At 48.7% G+C, this 10,219-nt stretch overlaps 1 protein-coding gene across 1 annotated transcript in view; it reads right to left on the bottom strand.

Annotated features, from left to right (window-relative positions):
- Positions 1-9,307, bottom strand: part of Zfhx2 (zinc finger homeobox 2) — a 30,459-nt gene extending 21,152 nt beyond the window's left edge. The window contains exon 1 of the mRNA XM_021202943.2: positions 8,913-9,307. The gene's annotated coding sequence lies outside the window, so the exon portion shown is untranslated. The remainder of the gene's footprint in view (positions 1-8,912) is intronic.
- Positions 9,308-10,219: the final 912 nt, after the last annotated feature.

Consider the following 10,219-nt stretch of genomic DNA (forward strand, 5'->3'; position numbering starts at 1 on the left):
AGGTGGCTTTGAACTCCTCTTCAGTTACCATTCTTAAATTAAAAAAAAAAAGAAAACTTAAAAAAAAAAAAAAAAAAAAAAACAAAATCCCCTGATTACAATGGTAGGCAAGGAGATAGGCATGAACAGCTGAGCAGGCCTGGGGCTTCTGAAGACGGACTCCATCTCCCATTCCCTACGGAAGGGTGGAGGGCTGGCTTTGTTAAGGGCCTCACAGAGGAAAGCTAACTCTCTGTGGTTAGAGGAATGGAATCTGAGTTCTTCCCTGGTCCTGGGTAGAGAGGAAACATTCTGGTTTGCCTTAAATGTTAGGGCATCACATGCAACTGCCTCTCCCTTCACAGTTAATCCAACTTAGCCTGCCAGTCGCTTAGCCAGGGTACCCCTCCCTTAGGGAAGCTGATTCTCCTGAAGACAAGTGAAGGAAATGGGAGAAATTACTATCCCTCTGAGGAGAAGCCCCTCTATAGTGCAGTTGTCACAGAGGTTCATGGCTAATCCGACTGTGTTCCTGAGTGCTGGCTCAAAAGTCTAACTTTTTCTTTTCTCCTTCAATCTTTTCTTGGACACCCGCCAGGATGCTAAACATGCTTGCTCTAGCTCTCCCGGCTCTCTCGCTGATTTCTCTGAAGTCTTCTAACATCTGCGGCTTCTTGCAGACCTATGGCTGATCTATGTAACTCAAAATGCACAATTTTCTTTCTTTCTTTCCCGTCTTTCTCTTAAAGCTACCCGGATTTTCAATTTGCCTGTCCTGTTATTTTCTCATATTTTAATAAAACGGCCCTCAAGCTTTCTTTTAAGGCCATTACAATTTTTCCCCCCAAAGACAGAATCTCACTGTGCAGCTTTGGTTGACCTGGAACTCCAAGTGCAGATCAGGCTGGCCTTGAACTCCTGGAGATCCAGTCTGCCACTGCCTCCTGATAGCTGGGATTAAAAGACATGTGCCAACACATCCAGCTTTGTTTTTAAAGTCTTCTATCAACGACACCAAGAACCCCCCAAAATGGAATCAATTTCCCAGTAACACATGTTTAAAGGATACATATGAAACATGATTTTCAAGTATAGACTGTGGGTCTCTAAGATATCTCTTGTGTGTTTTTTGTGTCTCTGATTCTCTTGCTCTGGGGACAGAAGATACTCAGCCTGGAGCTATAGCAGTCACAATGGCTCAGTGGGCAATGGCACTTGCTGCCAAGCTTGATGTTTGAGTTTGATCCTTGGTCCCCACATGGTAAAAAGAGAGAACAGATGATTTCTGTGTGTGATTGTATGTACGTGTGCATGTACTCCCTTGCATGCTCATATACACAAATGTAATATATACCTATAAACATATAAATTATAAACATGTATTTTATACATATGTATATATAAGTACATATATGTATATATAATAATATAGTATGTATATACAATAATGTATATATACAATAATGATAGTAATAATAAGTAGTAACGTAGGATGAGCTTGGAACTTGGGTGCCCTGCCACAGGACCCCTGCTCTTGCCTAGCATGTAGTTTGAAGTGTTCTGTTGCCCTTGTGTGTGCTGCTGCGCTCCTCTTTGAGCTTGAAGGTGCAGAGGAGTTGGAGGCTGGGCAGAGCTATTTGAATGATAAATGTGTGTGTCTATGTCTCTTAACGTTCAGAGTTGGGAGAGATGGTTCAGCAGGTAAAGATGCTTGTGCTGGACAGTCTGAGTCTGATCCTGAGAACCTACAGAAAGATGGCAGGAGGGAACCAACGCCACAAAGTTGACCTCTGACCTCCATACACACTTAATAAAAGATTTTTTTTAAAAAAAAAAGCTAACAGTTTACATGTGTATCTCTATTAGTGTATAGATTCCATCAAAGAAGTCTGATGTTACTGAAAAATGAAACGAGACAGAAAACAGACTTGGCGCTGGAAGTATAGGGGTAGCAATGCCTCAGCCCCCAAAGAACTGAAACCTCAGGCCTGTAGTCAGACAGGCCCAGTGTCAGGTTCTGGTTCTGTTCTGTAAATATGTAGAGGAGCTGTGTGGCTTAGAGCCTCTGCTCAGGTCTTCTTGTGTGTCGCAAAGAACAGGAAGTAATTAGTATGTCACGGAGTTTTGCCCCTCTTTCCCTTTCTAGCCCAACACTCTGGATGTGATCAGTCAGTTGAGATGTATTGCTCTTTGGGGGCTAGTGAGTACGCTCACCTCAGGCGGGCATGCTCTAGGGTCCTGAGCCTACATCCACGTTGGCCCTAGTTTTCCACTCTGCATCTCGTGGCACACTGCAGTGTGCCTACAAGTGCTTGGTGGCCGGCTGGCTGGCGGCTGGCTCAGAGTGTTTGGGGTGGTGGTAATTACTAGGATGGCCCATCCCTAATGAGTGTGATCTCGTTACACTCTTGCTGCTTCTAATGGAGCTAACCTCATTTCACAGCCATTAGCGATGGAGATGAGGCCCCGCCCACAGGCCCCACCAGCTGCAGCTCTCATAGCTTTGGCCACGTTCTTCCCCACTGCTCGTTCTTCCCCACTGCTCGCCATTACAGTTCACCTCTCCTGCTCCCTCTTTTTCCCTTGCCTTCCTCTGAGCTCCTCTCTCCTGGTCCCCATTGTTCACCCCTCTTCTTTCTCCTCTTCTGTCTCCTTCCCTCCATCTCTGGGCTGCCTTCCATTCATTCATCCTCCTCCACATGGTGTCTGTCCTCTACGTTTCATTTCCTTCTCTCTGTCTTCTTTGGCACCCTTCCCCTGCCCTTCACCTCTGCTGTCTGTCCCCTCCCCCACTCTGCCCTGTCTGGCCAGAGGACAGATCTCCAGGGGAAACCAGCAAAGACAAACAAAATGCAGTGACTTCATTATACTGGTTAATTTGCCACTTCAGTTCCTCCCATAAGGGTCATAACCAGCAAGGCTTGAACTCAGGACTGACCTGGTGCTGAATTAAGCCTTGCTGTTTCACGCAGGGCCACCCCCTCTCCTTCATCTTGGGCTGTCTTTCTTGGACTGGAGGGGTAGGGCATCTTTTTCTCTGTCCACACAACCTTGCCTCCCTTTTCATGTAAATTGTGGAATCCCTCTCATCTCAAAGCCACTTCCTCCCTCTCTATCTCGGTCTTCTGGCCCAGTCTGTCTAGATCTTTTTAAAGGAAGGGTCTCAGGCTGGCCTCAAACTCCCTATGTAGCTGAGGATGACCTTGAACTGAGTCCTGCTTCCACCCTGCGAGTGCTGAGATGACAGGCACATATGTGCCACCACTATGCCACCACGCCTGATGGCCCAGCACCTGTCCCCCACTCTTGTCTGCTCTGTCCTCTCTGTCCTCTCCACTCTCCAGTGCCTTACGTTCCTAAAGCACCAGGATGTATCTCTGAGCTTTCAGAAACGACAGAATTTGAAGAAGCCAGAGGTGGAAGAAGGGTTCCCAGCGCCTGCGCAGGCCAGTTTTCTAAGCATAGGACGGAGGCAGCAATAGATGGAAGAGGCCTGTGGGTGGAGAAAGGAGACTGGAGCTAGAGGCTTGGAAGAGAAGGGCAGAGGGCCTTTGGCTTAGACGGCCAACAAAGCAAGGAATGAAAAATTTCAATATGGAAACTAATTTACTCTATTTCTTTTTTCCTCCAAGGAAACAGTGCAATCATCTGTCTCCCTTCATTAAGAAGTCAAATGACTGGCAACTGACTCTTGACCTTTCCTTAAACTGAATCCCAAAGGGAGAGGGTAAGGGTAGTTAGCTGTGACCGGAGGCTGCAGAGGGGAAATGTCTACACTTGAAGTAAAAATGTATGGCCCACACCCATCCTGCCCCATCAGCTTGGCACCTCGGCATGCTACAAACCCTATACACATAAACCCTGCCCTACACTGGGGCTTCACACACCCCGGGCAATTATGGTCTCCTAATCGTATATTGCATATGTAATTCTGGTGGATGGCTCTACTGCAGATTCCAAGGCCTGAACCTTAGCTCTGAAATAATCCTGTGTTCATGCCCAGACACAGAAGGACTCTCCAGTTCTCTCACTGGACTTTTGGAGGGGAAAAGAAAGTGTTGAGTGCTGAGTGGCCTTGGTGGAAACAGAAGGGAAACCAGACCTGCCTGTGATCCCGGATTTGGAAGGGAGAGGCAAGAAAGGATCAGGAGTTCAAGACCAGCCTTTGATATGTAGTGAGTTTGAAGCCTGGGCTACATGGGACCCTCCCTTATGCTCCCCCACCCCCACCCCAAAAGATAAAAACTAAAAAAGAATGTCTTCTCAGTATTCAGGAGGCAGAGGCAGAATCGAATCACTGCTAGTAAAGGCTAGCCTGGTCTTTGTAGCAAGTTCCAGGCTAGCCTCTATATAGTAGAATCTTGTCTCAAAAACAGACTTCCCTAAACCACTATTAAAAACTCAACACAGTAGGTCCACCATCCGGACAATGTCTCCAAATCTTTTACCCCTGCCTCCCCAGCCAGGGGTGGATGGAAAAGGGATAGGCAGAGCAATTAGCTCACTATGCCTTCCCAGGGAGCAAAGTGGCCCTGGGAAAGCGGGTGGTGGGATGCCTGAAGCTTAGTGTGAGGAGTCTGAGAAGAAAGATGGAAAAATCAATGAAATGAGTTTCTAACAGTGAGGTAAAGGACCGCCATGTCGACAGCCTGTCACCTGCTGCAAAATATGAGCTGCCCAAGTCAGTGGCGGCTGCTGACAGTACACATAGCTACCATGTCCCCTCCCTTCACCCCCTTCTGCAGCCAGACGCGCCCCAGAGCTCCTTGCAGATCTCTCTCTCCCTTGTCTTTTCTGCTAGCTTTCTTAACTCATTAGTCTTTTGGTTCTTTATTGCAAGATCAGGCCAGGCCATAAGCCCTGGTTGGCACACCTTTCTCCTCTGAGGTTTATTTCTACAGATGTGCGCTGAGACTCATAGTGAGCTCTGTACCTCAGGATTTTTTTTCCCCCCCAACAGTGGGCAGTCAGATGTGAAGGTCATTTCCAACAGGGTTGTTTACACCACGGTTTGGGCAGCAGCTAACTCTGATTTCTTGTCCTGTGACCTACTCAGCTGAGGCTCACGTCACTGCGATCCCTTTAGATGGGTGTTTAGGATGGGTCTCATGTTCATGTATGAACTTCTGTGGTCATTGTGGATGCATGTATGCACACATCTGTACGCCTGCGTACGAGGACGGCCGATTCAGCTTTAGCTTCACGACAGGGAATGGGGTTTGCCTGCTCTTTGAAAACCCTGAGCCTTTTCTGGAATCTGCCTCTTCGTCCTCCTTTGTATCTTCCCGAGGCTCCTAGGATAGTTCATTCATGTTTTCCTCATGTCATTCCAGGTCCACCCTCAGCATTAACCTTACTACCTTCACCCCCCCCCCCAGCACTGTCTCTCTTCTCAGCCCCCAGGCCTGGTGGCCTTTCCGTTCTGTTTCTGATTTCCAAATGTAATGTATGCAGTCAGGTCTAGGAGACAGGATGAGAGTTGGGGATAACTCTTAGAGACTCTGAGCACCTGCTCAACAGGTATGTATAAAGCCTGTTCTGTGTGACAGACACTCTGAGGTGTTACAAAACAATTAGAAACTAGAGGCATATATATATGATGGTTCAGACCTAAAATTCTGGAACTCAAGAGACTGAAGCAGAAGGATCTTCTCAAGTTCCGGACCAGCCTGGGCTACAGAGATTCTGTCTCAACCCCCAACTCACTCTCCCAGCCAAAAAGAAACTGGATGGAAGCATGCCCGGCTCAGAAGATAACTGACCAGTCCTCTATCTCCCACAGAAGGTGCCTTGATCCCTTAAACTATAAGGACCCTTTCTTTCCCCTCCTTCATTTCAGCCAAGTATTACTGTGAGTTCGAGCATTTCACAACTCTCCTGTTCAGGCATCCGTTTACACGTTGCCCCTTCTCTTCTGGATTTCCAGCCTTGGTGTTCACTCCTAACACCAAAACCAGCCCCTTGGGCCCCTTTCTCTTCCCGGCTCACAAAGCCTTCTCCTTTCCCGCTCTTCCATGTCATTTTTACTTCTCTTCCCTTCCCCTCCCCCACCCCCCACATGCCCTTCTATCCTACCATCCCAACCACTGCCTACTGTCTCTGGAGGTCACTTCCTCTTGTTTTCGTTAGGTTTTGACAAGCCTAAGACACTCACATAGTAGTCTGTGACAACTGTCCAGAACTAAGAATAGCTCCAGAGAAGCAAAGTCACTACCAGAGACAGGAATCCTACAGATATGGCTCCATCCAGAACCCTGTCCCACACGTGACGTGACGCAGAGGGGAAAAGTTGCTCCTGTATGGGTCTCAATATGGTAACGCCAGCTGCCTCTGACATCATGGAGGAGGGACCCTGTCAGGTTGCCAAGGCAACCAAGCAATTTATGACATCAGAGGCTTGAAGTGTTTGGTTCTCTCGGGGGCTGGGAAGATTCAAGTTCCTGTCAGTTGCAGTAAATGGGAATTATACTTTTTCATCTCTTTTCTGTGTTCTCCTGGCTTGGCAGTAAAACAGGAAGAGGCTGATGGAATGAACGCTGGTGGGAGTCTCTTCCCTTTCTCTCCATCTCTGCAATTTCTCTCCTCATAAGCATCTCTCTTTGAGGGCCCAGTGGTAGGCTGCCAGGCCATTTTTTCCAAATTGCTCACCCCCTGCAGTGCTCGCTCTCTGCCTCGGTCACACTAGAGGCGTCTGTCTCCTTTGATGCCCCACTCTCTTCTCCTCTCCCTTTCCCGGACTCTTAGTGGCTCTGCTCTGCTTCAGCACTCCTGCCTTTGCCCGGCCATACCTTCTTTGTACCATACCCTCTCCCACCTCATCTTACTCCTTAGTTCGTCCCTCCCACCACAGTATTAATTTCATATTGCTTTTGTTGACCCCTCCTCATGAATACTCTCATCTTCCTCTCTCCTCCTGTACAGCTATTAACTCATATTTATTTAATTATTTCATTTGCTATTAACTCATATTTATTTATTTTATTTGCTCAATTTTTCATTAATCACTTCTTGGTTCCTGACCCTCCCTACTCTCCCTTCTGCACAGATGTTCACCGTTCCCTTTAGCCAGACATTTCCCTAACTCGTGTGTTTACTGAACCTGGTTCCTCCTTCCATCAGCTGCCTCATCTTTCTATCCGTCTAAGCTCTTGTGGTCTGGAAAAACAATGATGGATTTAAACCACGGATAAACTCTCCAATCCATTACCCACCTCTACCATTCTTTAGACGGAATGAGCACAGCCCTTGCACAAGATAGGTTTTCTGAGAATAATAAAAGCTGTCTCATAAAGAATATTGCTGAATCCAAAGAGAAGAATACCAGGATCCCGTGAGGAAAATGAGCTAAAAAGTGAAGAAAAAGCCACGGGGTAACCTGGTAGGGTGGAGCTCGGAGTCCTAGAGAGCATCCCCTTACAGAATTAAAGTTGACAGTTAGCTGGGGCACTGACAGGGGAAGGAGTTGTCTGACCCTGGAAGACCATTAAATTGATTTCTTGGCCTGCTTATGAGCCTTCACAAAACATAACCGCTACCTCCCACCCAGCCCTTTGCTTGTGACATCTTCTCCTTGGGTTAAAATACTGGGTGACAGGATAAAGGATAAACAAACAAGCAAACAAAACCCTCAACAACTTTGGTTGACCAAGGAGAAAAGGGAACAAAGATGAAGAATATGCAAGGGAGCTCATCAGATAAAAGGATATGGAAACAGGGTGAAATAAACTGGTGAGAGAATAAATGTATATACAATGGCAGAGTGGGGGAAGGGAAGAAAATTAAGTCAGCATGGATGAGGTTTGTGGTGGAAAGCCCCTGGAAAAGCAGAGGACACACTGGAGACCCAAAGTCTCCAAATGAGGGGATCAACAATGTCAGAAGTTCCGAGGCTTTCGGGCCAAGGGTGAACGGCAGGCTGTTGTGCCCACGTTGAAAGGGCTCTGGGGTCTTCAGGGGGAGGCACATCGGCTCCATGCCCCTACTTCTCAGGTCCCTGACCCCAGACTACCACAATCATGGCTGATAACCAAACTCCAAAGTAGCTGAAGAGGCCACAGTTGTACAGACAGACCCTGAGGGAGAGCAGTGGATGGGCAGTCAGTCAGGCAGTCTAGGCGTGACACACAGGGACAGGGGTACTCGGAAAGGATCACTCGGATGAGAAGTGTCACTGTCACAGAACTGGATATAGATGGGGTGGGGAGTCAAGTGAAAAATGGCACAACCACAGATCAGTGGGGGCGCAGGCACAGTGTGAAGCGTGGTCCAGAGCTCAAAAAATGAGAGCGGATGGAGAGTCCGGGTGGCAGGAGAAGCAGTGCAGGCATGCTTCGCCGCCAATGGGGTTCCCCTCACCTACTTCAGGCAAAAATGAACATTAAAGATATACACCCCCCCTCCCACACGGCACCCCGGCGCGCTAGCCCATCCATCAGCCCTTCCGCCCAGGTTTCTCCCCCATCTCGCAGTCAGCTGAGATCCTATGCGCTGCAGGCCCCTCCAGGCTGATAGCTCAGAGCCCTCGCACTCACCCGGCCTCCCTTTCCCTCCAGGAACCCCGCTCCCGGTAGAGCTCGGCGCGGTACGTCTAGGTTCTCGCTGCCCTCTGTCCGGCTGGCCCTATCTTTCCCTTCTCCGTTTCTTCCACCTCTGCCTCTCTTCCCCATCCCCACTCGCGCGCCCTTTCGCCCCAATACTCCTGTCCCCTTCTACCCGGCTGTCTGTCCGTCCGAGTCCCCTCCCCCAGCCTCTTCCCGTCCCTCTCCGTCCCCTCCAGTAGCAGTCTCCCAGCGCCTCCTCTCTTCTCGATCTCGAGATTCAGAAGAGCATGGAAGGGAAGGAGAGTGAGAGGCAGAGAAGAGGGGGGGGGGAAAAAAGAAAAAAGAAAAAAAAGAAAAAAAAAACCCAGCAGCATCGGAAATCGATGCACTTACACCTCAGCTGGAAGCAGGGACGGGAGTCGAACCGCGGCCGCCAAGCAGCGCGAGGCGGGGAGGGGAGGGGGCGGCTCTTGGAAGGGACTTCTCCGATGTGTTGATTCCTTTTTTGCCCCTCCTCCTCCCTCCCTTCAGCGCTCGCTCCGGGGCGTCAGGGACGGAGATGGAAAAATAAATAAATTCACGACGGTGAGGGAAGTGAAAGAAAATAATCAATGCTATTTGGCTGCGGCTGAAGTGTTTTCCCGGCTTCGTGAGTGGGTTTCCATTGATTCACCCTGGGCACTGGCTTGCTCCCTGTCTCCTCCTCCTCCTCCTCGCCCTCCTCCTCCAAGCCCTCACTCCTCCGCCTCATTCACTGGCTGGAGCCAAGGCGTCCCACACAATGGAATAATCAATACCCAGGCGCCCGGGGCAGCCCCACTGAGCAGGTGCAGCGACCCGCCCGCCGCAGTGCATACTGGGAATTGTAGTCTATAGGTGTCCGCCCTCTATAGATAGCTAGCGGAGTCTACCGGTGTCCCAGGATGCAGGGACCTGGGTCGGGGCCAGGATCTTAGGGCGGGGCAGATCGACCATATCCTTAGGCTTCTTCCTTCATTCAGGCAGTAGGTCTACCCTATGCCTGAAAAAAAGGGCAGGTCCCTTAAAACTCTTGTTCCCTCCTCTTTATCCTGCTTAAAGAAGTGTTTTATTTTTATTTTTAAATTTTTTTTCGATCCAGGATTTCTATGGGTAGCTTTGGCTGTCCCAGAACTCGCTTTATAGACTAGATTTCTGCCTCTACCTCCCAAGTGCTGGGTGTTGTTTTATTTTAACTCACTATTGCTTCCCAGAACCTTCGGGAGGTCCATTCCTATTTCACTCCCTTCTTCTAGTCTTATCGTTTCCCGCCCCTCCCCCCGTTTGATTACTAGAACATTCTGTTTCATAGCAATTATTCTGAAGTCTCTCCGTGCTGCTGTGTTCTTAACTCAGTGTTGGGAAGGGAGATGGAGGCTTTGGTTCCTTCTCCTTCACAGCTCATCAGTGTTTTATATTCTAAAATTTAAGATCCTGAAGCGAAGCTGCTTTGATCTGGCACTTGGGAGGCAGAGGCAGGTGGGTCTCTGAGTTTGAGGCCAACCTGGTTACAGAGCAAGTTCTAGGTCAACCAGAGCTACACAGAGAAACCCTGTCTTAGAAGAAAAAAAAAAAAAAGATGGTAAAGCGGAGTATACAGGACTTTATTTTATAATAGAGGAAAATAAGGTTTCCCAGCTCAAGATTGCATGGCCAATAAGTAATAGTCCCATGATGCAAAC

The sequence above is a fragment of the Mus pahari genome, chromosome 8 (genome assembly GCF_900095145.1).
Source record: "Mus pahari chromosome 8, PAHARI_EIJ_v1.1, whole genome shotgun sequence".
NCBI lineage: Eukaryota > Metazoa > Chordata > Mammalia > Rodentia > Muridae > Mus > Mus pahari.